The sequence below is a fragment of the Seriola lalandi genome, unplaced genomic scaffold (assembly GCF_002814215.2).
Source record: "Seriola lalandi dorsalis isolate HSWRI2012SDOR001 ecotype SW California unplaced genomic scaffold, Sedor1 jcf7180002054288, whole genome shotgun sequence".
NCBI classification, from domain to species: domain Eukaryota; kingdom Metazoa; phylum Chordata; class Actinopteri; order Carangiformes; family Carangidae; genus Seriola; species Seriola lalandi.
In genome coordinates this window covers 45,547-62,533 of record NW_019524841.1, presented here as the reverse complement: position 1 = coordinate 62,533, position 16,987 = coordinate 45,547, and the positions used below count along the sequence as shown (strand labels likewise).

Genomic DNA, 16,987 nt, shown 5'->3' with positions numbered 1-16,987 from the left:
TATTATGTAATTTGTCTATTAGCACAGGAAGGGAGACACTGTGAAGTACTGACCTGAAACACAAGTGCACAGTAATTAATTTTCCTTTCTGATTCTCTGCTGTTCCCATCATCCTAATCAGCATTTCATTCAGTGCACTCAACACAGCACAGGGCTTCAGAAACTTAAAAAAACCAACTCAGAAAAAAAAATCTGCATTTGTTGCTCGTGATTTTGACACATCCTGTAAGACGCAGTTGTTAATGCACGTCCATCTGACACTGCTATTGACAGGCGTACTCCCTGGCTGACCAGATGTACGTCCAGGTGGCCTGATAAACCAAGCATAGCAGAGAGACACTATCGACGCAGTGTTTGGATAGTTGTGGGATGAGAGGAGCGCACAGAGATTACTGGCTCTCTCCGGCCAAAGATTAGCCAATGATGAAGCTGCTTTGCCCTCACGCTGTTGGAAAAGGTTGGACCCCCCGATGGTGCCCCAGAATGCTGGTACAGTATTGCGTGTGGCTGCGATACTTCATTGTGTAAGCTTTTTCCTCCCAGCAGAAACATGTTTGCTTTTGCTGGTATGAACACTTTGTACAGAGTCCCGGGCCAAACACAAGCACGTTCAGTAATTTCCGAATTGTGTCACTAATGACCAGATTTATCCTGTGTTGTTGTTGGATTTTAGTCACTCATGAAAAAACTTCTGCTTTTTTTTTTTTTTGTTAGTTTGTTTGTTTGTTTTTTTTTGTCCTGCATGAACATGAAATCTTTTACAAAGTCATCTGCCGCACAAAAGTGAGGTTTTTGAATATGATAAAGATTCATTTAAATCTAGTGGTAGTCAGAGATGTATGTATTTACTTCACTTGCAGATTGTTTATCATGATTATGAATGTATATTTTTAACCTGTGGTTTTTTGTCAGACTTTTTAAAGATGACCAGGTTTGCCACCAGCAAACGACAAAATCCATGAACCTGAGAGACAGACAGACCTATTCACACTAACAGAATAGAGGACAAGAACATGTAACAAATTCACCGTGACTAATGCCTCTGTGAGTAATCCAACATGCTGTCAATCATTACTCACACAGAGAGCACTGTCTCTGCTCTCATTGGTCTGAATGTGGCCGTGCTGTGCGCTTCTTCAAAGCATAGTCCCGTGACTCCCATCCTGAGGCGAAAGAACGGGGCAGAGTTGTGTGTGTGTGTGTGTGTGTGTGTGTGTGTGCGCGTGCGCAGTAGAGGAAGAAAGGCAGTGTGTTTTCGCCAGGGTCACGGCCAAAGACCCGGTCACCCTACTTTCATGTGTCCCTGCTCAGGGACGGTAAACGAACACAGGACTGTGAGCACAAGTTATGGCTGCTTTACACACGGCTGTGTTTTGAAGCTGTGATGCAACAGCAAGAGGCTGCAAAGTCAGTAACCGGTGGCAACATCCGCACTGCTTCTGTCTTCCATCACTGTAGTGTCAGCTAAAACTTGAGCATCTGTTTCTGATCCTCAGATCAATTAAACTACTTCTGTATATTTATAGTAAACGGATGACATCAGTGATTTGTAGTGTGCTATGTATATATATTTATTTAGTTATGACTAATTGGGTGAAAAAGATTTTTTGCGCATCTTTAAAGGTCCCATATTTTACACTTTTCCTGTATTTTATTTGAAGCATTGATCTATAAGAAGATATATTTGTGGTTTAAACTACCTAAAACTATCTCAGTGTAGTATTACGTCTCTTCTCTCAGGCTTCTCTCTGGAGCTTTAGTAACAACAGATCGGTGAGCCAATCGGAAGAGAGGAGGCTCTGAGCCTCTCTTCTGATTGGCTGACTGTTTTCTCTGTGATCGAATAAAAATATAGCAGATTTCAGGTAAACACTCAGAGAAACCAAATCTTGCAAGGATGGATGGTGGGTCCAGATGGGCAGGGCTTGGGGCATGGCTGAGAGCGGTGACTACTTTGTTGTGACATCACAAAGTTACAGACATCCTGGCAGCTTGTTTTAAGGCTCAGTTTCTGAATACAGGCTGTGTACATTTCTCTGTGGACTGAGTGATTTGATACTTTTACAATATTAATATAGAACCTAGACCTGCTTTATAATCAAACAACACAGTGACACCTACCTTTATACTAAAAGGGACCTTTAGGAAAACTCGGATCATGTTATTGTTATCTATACACACAAATGTTCAGGTTTTCACAAAGGAAATAATTCTGAGAACTAGAGTATTGTTTCTAAATTTCTTCTTTCAGAGAAAGAATGCAAGGAAAGAGGAGAGATGCAGCTGTAGTGAGCATGTGCGTGTGTGCGTGTGTGCGTGTGGTGGGAGGTGTCGGGGTGGTTGCGCAGAAACAGCACCAGAGGCCTGAGAGGGGAAGGAGAGAGCCCCGGTTACTGAGTAACCCGGAGCAGCAGTCCCAGGCTCACCTTTCCCCTAATAGCCCTTCACCTTCCGAACCACGTGAAGTGGGCCTGTATGCTGACTCCCCATAGTGTGCACTCTAACACACATGCACCAAGGAAGCTTAGTCAGTGACAGAGAATCACAGCGCACGCACGCACGCACACACACACACACACACACACACACACAAAAACACAAACAAGAGTGTAAGTAGAAGTTTCCCTTGACAGCAACACACAAGCGAAATAGTAGCAGCTTAAAAGTGGAATATGTGTGTGACATAAAATGACCAGAATACACTGCATCTGTTCAGATGTGACTTGTTGGTCAGTTCTAATGACTCAACACTTAGCTCACTGTGCTGAGATTTCTGGGGTTTAAAACCCACTTTCACATTTAAATTTCCACACGCTTCAGGGCCCTGAGAACACCGAACCTTTGGGAGCCATGGGCCCATGTGTGGTTGCATGTAGCGTTTGCATTGTGCTTTACTCAGTCCTCACCAACAGCCACTGGCAGATTGAGCATTGTGACTTGAAGTTGGAGGCAGGTGGCATTAGCATTTAGAGAAGTTTCTCCATGTTACACCATCACCTTAACTTTTTCCACAAGCAAAAGACCACAGGCTGACAACACTGTTACAAAGCAAACATTTATGTTGCCAGATGCATCTTTTTTCTTTTTTCTTTTTTTTCAGATGAATTTGCAATTGGTATTCTGAGCAAATGACATGACTGTTTAGACTGTGGTTTGCTGGTTTGTTTTGTTCATCTTTCTGCAATGTTTTTTGGAGGACACATGCATGACTACTGACCGGTAATTTCCGCTCACGCGGGCACAGAACGCACAAGCACGTTAGCAGTTAACTGGTCGTCAGCTGCAGCGTTTGCTGTGTGCTCAAGTGCTGCTTTTAGCCCAAGATCTGTGGCGATGCATTATGTCTATGTTGGTGTCAGCCAGCCGCTAGTTCTACCAGATTGGCTACGTCTCAGTTTTGGGAAAACAATCTCCACATACTGTTTTCAACTTTAAACTGATAGATTGTCATGGGTGACCAAAATCACAAAACATTACAGCTCGCTAACAAACCAGACAGGCAGGATTATCACTCCAGCCACTCTGTTTTTTATATTCTCCTTCACTTTCTCATGGATATTCCACCCAGCTAACTAGCTAACACGTATTTTGACGTATGTGACTTTATGATATGTTTCACTTACAGGCCACTGTACGTCGTACAGGTAGAATGGTGATGTTGGAATTCAGTAGTCACTGGCAGAGTTTTCAGAAAGGCTTATGCTGCTTTAAAGTAAGACCCCGCTGAACTTTTCAGAGCACAGACTACAGTTGAATATGGCTGGTGTGTGGGAATGTGTGTGTGTGTACCACTGTGTCAGCAGAAAGCCACTCCTTCCCATTGTAGCAGCTGAATGAGTAAGATGTCAATGGAAAGTATGAGTCACTAGACCTACAACTCACAACAATAATATTTAGCATGAGCGGGGAACTCGGAGTCGTCTGCTGAAGGTAGATTGGTGATTAGTGGCTTTATACGCAGACTGGGAGTGGCAGTGACAAAACTGCTGGCCTGACATCATTAATCCGTCCCAGCCCACACACTCTCCATGCCAGACTGGTAAGGGAGGTACTGGCTAAAAGACGGGCTGCTAATTCAGGCCAGGGTGAGGAGCAGAACCAGAGCGATCCAGATCAGCCACACTGAAACCTTCGCCCTCATATGGGTGTGACTGGAAGCTTTTCTGGTAATGCCCCGTCTCAGTAAGAGAAAAAAAAAAAAAGGAGTGTGCTTTCTCACACTACAGAGTGCATTCTTCTAGGTCATTACATTCTTTGAATAAATAATGAGTGAGAAAACTGCCGTGCCAATATACAGTAGAAATATGTAAAAATGTAGCTCCGGTAAAAGGTTTATGTTTTATGGAGATCAGGATAAATTAGCCGTGTTATTGAACTGTATTATGGAGTCTGCATAAGGAACGTCATTCTGTGACTCAGCTGAAAGCTCTAAAACATGTAATTTGTATTTTACTAGTTCGGAGGGAAAAAACAGGAGATAAAGTTTTGCATCATCGTGTGAAAGTACAATATTTCAAAGTTTTGTTGTGGAAGCTGTGAGGCTGTTTTAATGTCAATAAGCACAAAATAACTCTCAAGAAACAGGATAGTGGCTTGAGTTATTACACTTAATACAAAATATGAGTCTTTTAAAAGCATCTGAAATCTTTTCATTCATGTTGTGACATTCTGTTCGTGGTTTATCAACCTGCTCTCACTTATACAAACTGCTGTGTCGTTTATTTCCACATACAAACGAAAGTGGAACAGCACTCATAAGAACACATACCTCCACATGTCTGAGATCCAGATTATTATCAGGATCTGCACCAAACTGTACAAAATCATAGATCTCAACACCATTAATATGTCTGAAATTTTAAGATCCATATATTATTTGCTGAAAATTGACGGAAATGTAAATGTCTATCTTACAATGTTTAGGAAAGGGAAAAAAATTCCTTTATGGTTTAATGGTTTCTTCTTTGGCCCATGACCCACCCCTCCACCAAGTTTGGTGCAAATCAGTTCAGTACTTGTGTACTGCGTAATCCTGGAGACAGACAGACAGACAGTCAGTCAGTCAGTTGAAAACAGCCACCTTGTCAGCGGTAACAAAACAAAAAAAACTGGACCTCACAAATGACCAAATGCATGACTGTCAGCTGTTGCTCCGCCTCAGCTGCTCTTCTCTTGTTGTCACAAGAAAAGAGCAGTAATAATTATACACTGAATGGTCTAGAAAATTCCTTATTATCTAAAAATAATTTGTAAAACTCAAATCTCATGACAACAAACAAGAAGCGAAATGTGCCTTGTGGGTCGGTTGGAACGTAGCAGTCGAGAGACAACTTTTTGATTCATCAAAGCCTCGCAGTGTTCTTGTTTTGGAAAAATGACAGAATTATATATAATTTTCTAAACTTTTATACTGCACGTGTTTTTGTTTCTTGTTTTATTGGCCTTTCTTACACGCGCACCATGTGAGGTAAACACTCAATTATTTATGCTGTACACATCAAATTGAGTAATCATTCAAATTTACAAATCTGCCAGTGAATCACGACTGCATCAAGGCTGAAGCTCAAGTTCGTGGTGTTGACTCAGAAAATGAATCATGGAACCTGCGGAGAGCTCAGATCATCTGAGCAGCTGTCCCAACAAGCCGGGGGCCGGGGCCAGATCGGGCCCTGTTTTCACTGAGGGGGGGTGGAGAGAGAGATCTGAAAACTTTCCACAGAATGCTTTTTTAAACGGTCACTTTCAAATCATGGAAGCAAATCAAATCCATGCAGAGAAAACAAGCCTTGGTATTTAACCTGAGCGCACAGACGCAAAGAAAGGCTGTTATTTTGGAATGAGTGGCATGGTGGGTAAACTCTCCAGCCATTTCCTCCCATTCATTCGCCAAAAGGTCTTGACTTTCTCTTAAGTGATATCTTGGCTCCAACATATGAAATGCTACAGACGGATCAAGAAGTAGGAAACTGTTTTTGACCTGAAATAGGAAATCACAGTAGGAAGTCAGATAAAAATTCAAGAATGGAGGATCAGGCCTCCACAAAACACTTTTCCACTTCACTGCACTGTGATTTATGTGGATTTGTGCTGTTTTTGCCTTTGCCTGAGTTCAACATCCGTAAAGGGGACATGCCAAATTATTAAAAAGATCTGACTTCAAAGGTTTTTAATCACAACCCTCATTTTTATTCAACTTTCATGAACCTGTTGGCCAAAGTCTGCTCCTCTCGAAGAAAGGAACATGGTCACTGTGTTGTGCTTATATTGCTAAAACTTTGCAAAAAAAAAAAACAAAAATCCAGTATTTGACATTGTGAGTCCAGATGCCAGTTTCTAATTACATTTTTTTTGTGCGAGATGAAAGAAAAAGTTGTTTTGAAGGTATAAATTATGGTTGTCGTGGAAACAGTGTGTGATTTTAGCTTGGCGCTCTCATACGTGGGTGGCCCAAGCATGTGAGTCAGCGAAACAGATCACTCGGATTGCATCTGCTGTCACGATATGAGCGAGATCGTGAACTCTATCTATTTTTTTTTTTATTCCCTGAAGAGCAGCCATATGGTCGAGCCTCCTCTCTCCGCTGGTGCAGCCCCCAAACTGGGTCGTCTGGGTCCATTTTGTCCAGGTACAGCTCGAAAGATAGAGAAACACACAACGGAGTCAGATGAATCAGGGGCAGGAATTTGCTGCGTTATGCAATAGCAATAAACAATATAATCACCGTGAATGCATTTGCAGCATCAGTCTTTTGACGTAGTAAAAATTGAACTGCTCTATGAAATATGAGGAGGTGGATCCAAGTCCAAGTAAAACTGTATGTTTTCATACAGTCGTCAAGAATCTGTGCTGCTGCATTGTACTTTTTCATCTGATGTCATTCTTTAGATATGTGAGAAAATAATTTGATATTATTTTTTTTCCTCATTCAGTAGAAGTGGCATTTTTCATTGATTGATTTATTGATTCATTCAACCACCAGCCAACTGTGCAGAGCTGTTCACTCAGGATTCAGGACAGTAAATTACATGTTGCAATCTTAAAGGAATCGTTTGGGAAACGCACGTAGTTGCTTTCTTGCCCAAAGCTAGATGAGAAGATTGACACATTACGTAAGATTGACATTGTCATAATCCGGTAAATATGAATCTGGATCCAGCTTTTTAGCCTGTTAGCTGAGCTTAGCAATAGACTGTGAACGTAGGGAAACAGCTCTGTCTAAGAGTAAAAACATCCGCCTTCTAGAGCTTCTAAAGCTCAAGGCTCCAGTTACATACTAAACGGACCAAAATGAGAATGGTGTCAATGTTTTTATGTAATTCTCAACAAGAAAGTGAATGGCTGTATTTCTCAGTGGGTCAAACTTGATACAAAAAACAACATAAAAAAGAACGCACAAAGCTGTAACTGAATAAAAGCATACAACAGACATCAAACCAATAATCAATATTTAAATACAATACAGCATTACAATACAATATAATACAGTGGGTTAAAAAAAGCCTATGATAACCTAAAATATCTATAGCCACTCAATTCAACATTTGCAGGTGCTGGTATGAGAGAGAGAGAGATTCCATTATTATGTTAATATCAGCTATGTGACTGATTTTCCTCTGCTGAGCTCAGATTTGAAATTAGGAACCTCAAGATCAAGAAAGTCTTAAATGTGGGTTTAAAAGCAGTCAGTACTACAAGACAGCCTTCACTTTCTTTAATCACACATAATATATTCTATTTAGCTTCAAATCTCCATCAAGGAAATCTCTTGGCTGACAGAATGTGAAGGAAATAAGAGCCTGCTGGAAGGCCTGTCACCTTTCTTCTTTCCTCTAGGCAGAGAAAAGCCCAGGCCACAGAGGAGCTCAGGGAGTCAAACAGCTAGGCCTTCCACCTGCTCCCCGGCGCAGGGACCCATGGGAGCAGGTCTGGATCACTTGCATGCAGCGCTTTGGCCCCAGGAGATGCCAGGCTACAGAAGGCCCTGTCCAGACTTGCCGGCTTACATTCAAAGCGACTCCCACCGTACAGGTCAGGCCTGTTTTCGTCTGTCTAGCCTGGAGCCTTGTATGGGGCAATTAGCAAACTTTCAAGGATGAATATAACATTGGATTAACTGTAACACCTGAGCCACCGCCGCACTGTACGTGCTCCCGTGTGAAATGTTGGTGTCGTGTGTTCTACTTTTTAAGGTTTCTGTTCAATTTTTGTCAAGTAGATACTGTATGTGCTCAAAGTATAATCTTAACCTTTGTTTACTGACTCAATAATATTCATAACTACAGACTTGATGACAGAATAAATGCTAATGAATTCATACTTTTTTTTAAACGATCCATCAGGTCTGTAAATGTAATAGCATGTAAGATTTACATCAGCCAAAGATATTCACCACAAGTTGTCAATTTAACCACTTTTTACGTTTCTATTAACACCAATAAATCCATTTGTTACGTAACATTATAGAGGTATTTGGAGTTGCAGGTGTCAGATAAAGGGATCACTGCGTTGAATACTATGAGGTGCTCATCGAACAACCACTTATGACCAACAAGCTATAAAAGAGCCTCCACATGCCTCCCTGGATCCTGTCTGGCAGTGTGCACAGCACAAGCCTCCCACTCTGTCAAAATCCACCTGGTGTTGTATTGTAGCTCCCAGGGAGGCTCAGGCCTCTGGGGACTAATAATGTCTGTCATGCATACTGTAATAGCCCCACAAATCCAAGGGTGAGAGGCATTAGCGAACAGTCCTGACAGATCCTCGCGCAGCTCGTGCAAGAGTGTGGCTGCGTTACACCAGGCCTGTGGGCATCAGCTGGGAAAACAAGCCGAGACTGATAACAGATCAGGCCCACATTCCATCCTGGGCTGTGCTGAGGGACAAAGCAGACCACCAATTCTCACACGCAGTGATAGCAGTTAGCGTGGGAGTAAGGGTGAGGCCTAAAAAGGTGCAAGGTTGGCGGCATTTCACAGAGCTCCTCTGCTTTCATACGTATCCCATGTCACAGCCAGGTTGCGCACGGCCGTGTGAATGCTTCCGTGAGAGGGGAAAACAAAAACATAACTCTCAGTGGCTTTATTCGGTGTCAGTTTTGAGCTAGTCTGTTTTTGATAACGTGAGGAATGGCTCGGCACTGTAAGGCCCAGGTGCTGACAGACCTCCCGCCGCGCTGAGCAGGCTCTCCGGGTCCATGCTGCGCGGGCCTGGCTGGGCCCGGCTGGATGGCTGAGTGCAGGTTGCCCAGCAGGCTGTGTTGTCTCAGCCTTCAGCCAGGGATGATAGATGGAGCTGGAAATGCTCCCAGAGAGGGGGTGAGCACATGTGTGGCAAGACGTGGCAGGTGGTGAGCGCTGACTTGACAGCAATTAAATGTACAAATCTTTGATTAAGCTCATGGGAAGGCAGTCATTAGCAACACTGAATCGGCTCTCCCACAACACTTACACACACACATGCACAGCCGCTCTTACTCTCACGAACAGACACACACACAGACACACATTTTTCATCCTGAGTAACACTAACACTGGTTTCTGATCATATTGTAATATTGCCATTAAGAGATGACCCTAAATTAATAGATATTTCATTACCACTTATTACACCTATACAACTAATTAATTAGCTTGTTAACACTTTATAAATCATGTATAAGCTGTTATAACACATAAGATTGAAAAAAAGGGCAACAGTGACCTGTTGCTTGCCAAATAGTGAGCCTACATTTATCTGTACTGTTAAGCCTAATATGGCATTCGTTACTTAGCTTTCTTTGTTGTCTCCATCATCCAGCACTTGCACCTACTGCTTCTTCACATATTTGTTAAGCTACTAGCAATTAACCACCGTCAGCATCATAATGGTCTAAAAGTTTCATTTGGCAGATCAAATTATGGCATATCAAGTTATCTTATCAAATTACCAGTTTCATACTCGAAAGCCTTGGCAATATTGTTTACCATGACATTTATTAATGAGTTACTAGTATTTATAACTGGCAAAAGGGAGCCTTATTGTAAGCCATCATCATTTATTAATGAGTTACCATAAGGCTCCCTTTTACCAGTTATAAATACTAGTAACTCAAAAGTGGTGATGTGTTTTGCACTTTACAATAAGGCTCTCTATATGGTAATAAATCATTAGTAACATGAGTAGTAAGTATTAACTCAATCTTGTCAAATAGTGAGCATGCATCAGTGTATGAAAACTAGTTGTCCTTTATAAGGGTAGTCTTATGATAAAGTGGTATTAATATTTCTATAGGTTCTGGTCAGATATTAAACATTTAAACATGTGCTTTTACATTTAACAAATATTTGAATGTTGCTGAAGATAACCAATCTTTAAAGGGCTTTTCTCTCTTCGTAATTATAGCTTCCATGTCCACTGTTGTGCCCACTTACTGCATGTTGTTACATCAATGACGGAGCCAAACATAAAAGAGCTTTACAGCAGAGTTCGATAGGGCAGCAGGAGTGGTTAGACTGCCAGCTAAAAGCAATTATCTAGGCCACTTGTTTGAACTGAAACTAAAAATGAAATGTTATTTTCATCTGTTGCATTGTAAAATATTATGCACACACGGGTATGATAAGTTCAGTAGCTCAGCATTTAACCATTATTTTTCTGTTTCTTTTTTTTTTTTTGGAACTTTGAAAGAAGTGCAAGAACTTCTCAATAAGTTGTTCTTCTGGGCTTGTTTCAAAGTTGTTTCCCATATCTCAGCAATTGACCCAGTGAATAAAATACTGTTTTAATTGATATGAATGATGATATGAATGTTGGCCAAGACTATGACCATCTGTTTTAAACAAATAAATGATAAGCTAATTCTCCTGGATAAACTTCTAATGCCTCATACAAATATCCTCATGTGACTTGGTGAACTCTAACTGTGAACTCAAACTAAAAGAAATTCAGGTCCTGTAAGATTCTCCCGTGCAACCTTATCATTAGCAGAGCTCTTTACCAGGAAAACCTACATCCATACAGCAGTCTCTCACATGAGGAAGAGGTGTCACCTTTACGTACAGTGGATCACACACCTAACAAATCCCTGTAGAGTTGTTTTCCTGTGGGACTTATAGTGGTAATTGCCATCCTCTCCCCAGCTCACTAATGAGAGCGAGGTCCTCCCCTATGCCCAGGCTGCCTATCTCACTGTCTATATCCCGTAATCCCATTGTCTAGGAAACAGAGGAATGCTTACAGCTTTTACACCTGACAAGCCTCCGGTGAATTCGATCGCCTCTCGGTTGCAACACAGAATTACTGAGCATAAATCACAGCTCCGAGCAAAGTGAGGGCCTTTAAGCATCAAAGCTTTAACTGAGCTCATTCTTTTACAAAAACAACGTACATGTTTCTTGATTTTGGTGGAAAAAAGCTAATTAGCAACATTTTCTACAGCAGATTCATGATCTGAATGAATTTCTGTTTGAAGGAGTTGGTCTTTTTTCCTGGATGTCTCATTTCAGAACAAAGCTCTTCATCTTCAGTGGCTGTTGAGTGTGCTGCTCTGCTCCTTTCATGGGAATCTGTCACCGTGGAGATGTGAAGGTGCTCCCTTACTGCCGGAGCCAGGAGAGACAGAAGCGAGTCCCACTGGACCAAATCCATCCTCAGAATTATACCAGTTGACTCTGGGTGATGAGATAATCAGAGACACAGAGCTTAATGTGACACTGTTACATGACAAATCATACCACACCTGCTTCTGATTTCAAATGAAATCACTAAAATACTGAATTAACATTAAAACAGACTTGTATCCATCATGTTTAGGCAGTGTCATTTTATTCTATTCTGTAATTTTATTGAAATAAACACACTCTCTGGAAAATAGTGAATAAATCAAGTCCGTAGTACCATTCTATGACGTATTTTATATGAATTTCCCATTATTTGCTCCCTGATCCTGATGAATAGTCTACCATTCAATGCTGATGACAATATTGTAAACACCTGTGAAAGGATCCTTTTGTCCCAGAACAAATGCTTTCCTGCAGGATGCAGAGTAGATTTGATGTTTCCAGAGGCAGCAACATGTGGCAGAAGAAATATTGTTGCGGTCTACACTGGGTGACTTTATTTCAACATGTTGGACCTAGGCCTTTATTACATCAGCTGCACCGGCACAAAACCCCAAAGCAGTGACAAATTGTTAACAAAGGTGTCACCAAAAAAATACGAATTTGATTATCACTTTAAAGCAGTTATAATTAATTATTCGTAATAAGGATGTATCAAATGAGAATGTCAAAATGTAACAATGTGAAGACGAACTTAGCAACTAGCTGGAGAAAAATTTTATTTAGCTGCTACAGAGCCACAGATTTCCCTCAGGAGGTGGTGAAGACCAAAAACAGAGCAACAAAAGAGTGACTATTGGACTCCAAATGAACATAACATACTCTCCATTGTGCACCTATAGCCTTCATAATGCATGGTGAATGTGTTGCCTATTCAAACATCCAGCAGAGACAGAGGTTATCGTTCATTTGGAGTCTTGTTTCTGGCCACCCAGCAAATATCCTTTTAGCTCTGTTTTGGTCTCAACAAATTGCTGAGGGAAAAACTGCATCCGTCCCTTTAGCTGCTAATGCTTAATTTGACATCTAGTTGCTAACTAGCTATTTGGCGTTTGGTGTAAATGTATGGTTGGTTTATCAGTAGCTGAAAACAGCTGCATGCTGCTGGAGACAGGGTTAATTAGTGCATCATTTGCAGGGTGTTCAGCCAAAACAATGATGTAAAAGAGGCTAAAATTGAGGGGAGCTGGCTGATATTCTCTTTGAATTTGACACAATGAGCAACCTTGTTATCATTAGACATGGCATTTTTAGATATCATAAATGTAAAATATTGATAACTGGAGCTTTAAATCAGGTGCATCTCTGATCTTAGTCTGGTGTGTTACATGATTGTGCCTTCAGTGAAACGGTCTCTAACTAACTGCCGTCTGAAGCTGATGGGGTCGGGATGCTGCTCTAAGACAACATCACATTACTATAAAACCATGTCGCAGGATTATATTAAGACCTTCTATGTCATTTCAAACAATCAATAGCATTTCCTGGGTTTTGCTTTATTTCCCCATGTTTTCCTGCTCCTCCCCTCTTCTAAGAATACGCTAGTCGGCCTAATCACAGGAACCGACCCAGGCTGGAGGTGCATGCCTTTGCACATGGCAGCACAAATTAAAATGTCTCCTGCCGCCCGCCTCTCTAATTCCCTGGCACTATGCCCTGGCCTGTCCCACGAATTACAACCAGACCTCTCCATATGGTGCAGCCAGCATGGGGCAGGCCAGCTTATTGACATGAGCTCCTCCCTGAACTCTCTAAGTCAATAAATGAGTCGCTCAGAACACACACATTTGGCCAGCCACAGAGTGCTAACCTCACAACATTATTAGGAGCAATAGTGGAGGGATTTTTTTTTTATATCCCTCAGCTAAAGGAGACTACCCAGTCGATACCACAACACATGCGTTATATAGAGAAAGAATTAAGATTTTATCCAATCCTGGACCGTTTAATCCCCTCATGAGCTGCACAGTGTGAATCTTGGGCAAGGGTCTCTGGGTCATTCCCAGGTTTAGACTGAAAACAAGAAGAGACTGGACCATTTCCAATGTGCTCTTTGGCTTTTTAATCTCAATTTTATTGTCTTGCTCACATTTAATGATTTCAAGGAGTAGCCCCCTCTCTGGTTTTGATGTTTTATTAATCCTGTAGAACAGCAGATGGATACGACTGTTAACAAAGGTCATTGCACTATTAAGGGAAGTATATTAAATTGCTATTTTAGTGACAATGTCCTAATGTGGGTAATAAGAGAACCAGAAAATAGTCAAAAAGCAAATATCAAATCAAACAGGTCTGATAACTGTGACTCTCAACTGCATATATTTAAAGATTTTGTGGCTGTAAACATTTTAATGTAACTGAGGACATTTTATGTCTGTAATGAAACATAAACAAATTTTATAGCCTCTTTATCCATGTAAAACCTTCAAAAATAAAAGTTGAGACAATGAATTTGAGGATGAAAGAAGTGAGGGGAGGTTACAAACTCCGTGTTTAAACTTCAATAATTGATAACTTGAAATAAAAGTGTTTACCACAACAAAGAGGAGACAAAAATAAACAAAAAAATTTTTGGTTGTTTAAAAGATGAAAAAAGAATCTAAGCTATAAATTTTGAAAAAGAGGGTTTTGGTTGTGATTTCCTTTGCTTTGTTCTCTGCTGGATGTATCACTGGTTGATTTTTTTTTTTTCCACTTCTGCTTCTCAGCTGTGTGCAGATGAAGAAATCAGCCAAAAAGCAGACACTTAGAAAGCTACGAACTTCTCCGTTCACTGCTTGAAAAACAGCCATCTTGGAATATTTCTCGTGTTGATAAAACAACAAGCTAAATTTCTGATATGTAAATGCAAAAAAGAAAGACTCAAAGGGACACTGTAGAGGAAATGTAGTGAGGAACAACCAGGAGGCTGAGAAGACCCTCCCCTGCACCAAAAACCAGACAATGATGCGCTTGTTGACTCTATTATCAGAAGACAAATCTTGGACCGCAACAGCGACACGACAACTCCTGCGGTCGGATCACAGAGACGGACTGCCTCCACCTGCGACTGGGTGCCAGACTTTTCCAAACACACATGCTGCTTTTGTTAGGATCGGCGACCAGTGTTTGTCAGCCGCACTGAGTGTTGTTGATGGTGTTGTTTTCAAATGTGCTGCTGATACTTGACTCTCGCCCACACACGTGCCCTGGATGCAGATTATTAGGCCGCGGCTCAGGTAACCGATATGTTCCTGGACAAAACGTAAACAAGCGTGAAACACCTTATGACACACATGAGTGGAGGGGACACAGAATCTAATACACTGCTGAATAATTCCATCACCGGTTGAATGACCCACCTTTTTCCCCCATTCCCCCGCCATTGATGAGTAACACTTTAAACCCTCATGACTTATGGCAAGCTGGAGCCAAGCAGTAATGAATACTTATATGTGTGTCCATTTGCTGCACAGATAAAAAAAAAACAAAAAAAAACTGAAGGGAACTCCTTCACTAAACAAATGGGACATTTTGATAACAACAAACTCAAAAAAGAAAACCATCTAATTCCCAGGAGCTAAATTGGCCATTCAGCATTTTAAGATGAACAGCTCTCTCAATGGAAAACCAGAAAACCACAACCCCATAGTTGTCAGTCATAAAAAACATCCCAGGGCAGCTCCATCCACAAGAGAGCGCAGACAATCTTTGTGGCCTTGTGGGTATTAAGTTGGGACTTAAACCTGCAAATGATCGTCATTGTTCCAAAACCAGAAAATGTACTGTACCACAACCCAGCAAAGTTACAGTTACACCATCCTGTTGATCTGTGGAAGTGTACAGCTGCAGTCTGTGTAGAGAGATTATGAATTCACTGCTGGGTTGATGTGTATAAGATGTTTTTCTCTTGTAAGACAGACCGCACGCTGTAGTTGTTGAGGAAAAGAAAGAGCGGATTTAAACGGTCAAAGTCGAAGAATCAGGGTTCTTTCCACTGAGATGGCTGCCCGAGTGAATCACTGGAATAATGCACAATTATTAAAAGCTATTGCCTCTGTGTCTGAACGGTGTTGGACAAATAAACCTGCCTCACCTCATTCTTTCTTTCTTCTTTCTGTTGCTGTTTCACTTTGTCCACATTTTTTTCCCTCTCTTCTCTCCCTTTCTCTCCCTCTTTCTCTCTTTGTCCTCCTCAGTGTTTACATCCTGTGTGCCTTTCAAGAAGACCTTGTTTATGCCTGAGAGTGCCGGTGTGTGACTCTCTTACTATCATTCTGGAGGAAATACCATGAGTCGCGTGCCAGTCACAGCTAACCACAAACCCAAGCTGGGTGGAGAGGGGCATTTTTCATATAAATCATGGAATATGGCTGTGGGCGAGCCATTGCCAGGCTGAGTGAAAGGCCATAAATAGACTCGCACTGCATGTAGTAACAGCTTTGAGCAACACAAAGGCAGACTGTAGTAACCATTGCCTGTGGTATAGCGGGGGGAAAAAGGGCTCTTATTGTTTCTGGACGTTGCAGAGTTGGTCATAAGATATTATCAGGCTGTCAAGTTCATCGCATGAAGCATCAGAAGTAAACCTGTGAGTCTATTTCGAATGCTTGAAATTCCCTGAATTTTCACTTTAGTCGTCTCCTCCCAGCACCAGAGGGTTTGACAGTATGACAGAAAACTCTCTTAATGAACCCCACTTGAGATGTCAGGGACCTGCAGCTCTGACACGCTTTGGTCTCCAACAAAACTCTTACTCACAGACTCTGTTCTGTCTAGCTCCGTTTCCCAAGACTGCTTACATCACATGACATAAATGGAGCTTTGGGTAATATATATCTAGCGCTGCAATGATGGATACTTAAATAATGTCAGAGGTGGTTAGCGAGCGCTCCTGGAGCCAGAAAATGTGACAGCACAAAGGCTGCAAGGAGCAAAGACTGATGTGGAATGTAACTAACCTAAGCTTAAGTCATATGGGGCTAATCGGTTCCAGCGCTGCATAAATTACAAAGCGAGGAGCAGCGATGGTCAGCAGCACGGCCAGAAACAGTAAAGATAAAACAGAGAGGGGAAGAGAGAGAATCACATCAGTATGTGTGTGTTTCATGCCTGTTGGATGTCTTATCAGTGCTGCTGGAGAGGTCAAGTCAGGACACAAATCACACACACACACACACACACCCCCAGGCTGGGCTGTCTCCTCTCAACTTACACAACAGTTGAGCTACATCTGTTTCTCTTTTACTCTCTCTGTGTCTTTTTCTCTCTTTGTCCCCCCCCCACACCCTTTCCCCACCCCCCCTTACTGAAGTGTGGCATTTCAGAATGATGTTTGTTGAACCCAAAGTTGAGTTGCTTAGGTACAGTGTGATGTGATGCAATTCAATGGATCACAACTGATCATCTGA

The 16,987-nt window shown here is 41.6% G+C and overlaps 1 protein-coding gene across 4 annotated transcripts in view; it reads left to right on the top strand.

Annotated features, from left to right (window-relative positions):
* The window catches only part of cog6 (component of oligomeric golgi complex 6), a 36,775-nt gene extending 24,897 nt beyond the window's left edge, over positions 1-11,878 (top strand). Inside the window, exons 20-23 of one of the 4 annotated variants that reach the window (XM_087173875.1) lie at positions 274-489; positions 6,550-6,625; positions 7,834-8,028; positions 11,484-11,878. The gene's annotated coding sequence lies outside the window, so the exon portion shown is untranslated. The remainder of the gene's footprint in view (positions 1-273; positions 490-6,549; positions 6,626-7,833; positions 8,029-11,483) is intronic. The other 3 variants (XM_087173874.1, XM_087173877.1, XM_023405885.2) reach the window with 3 other exon arrangements.
* Positions 11,879-16,987: the final 5,109 nt, after the last annotated feature.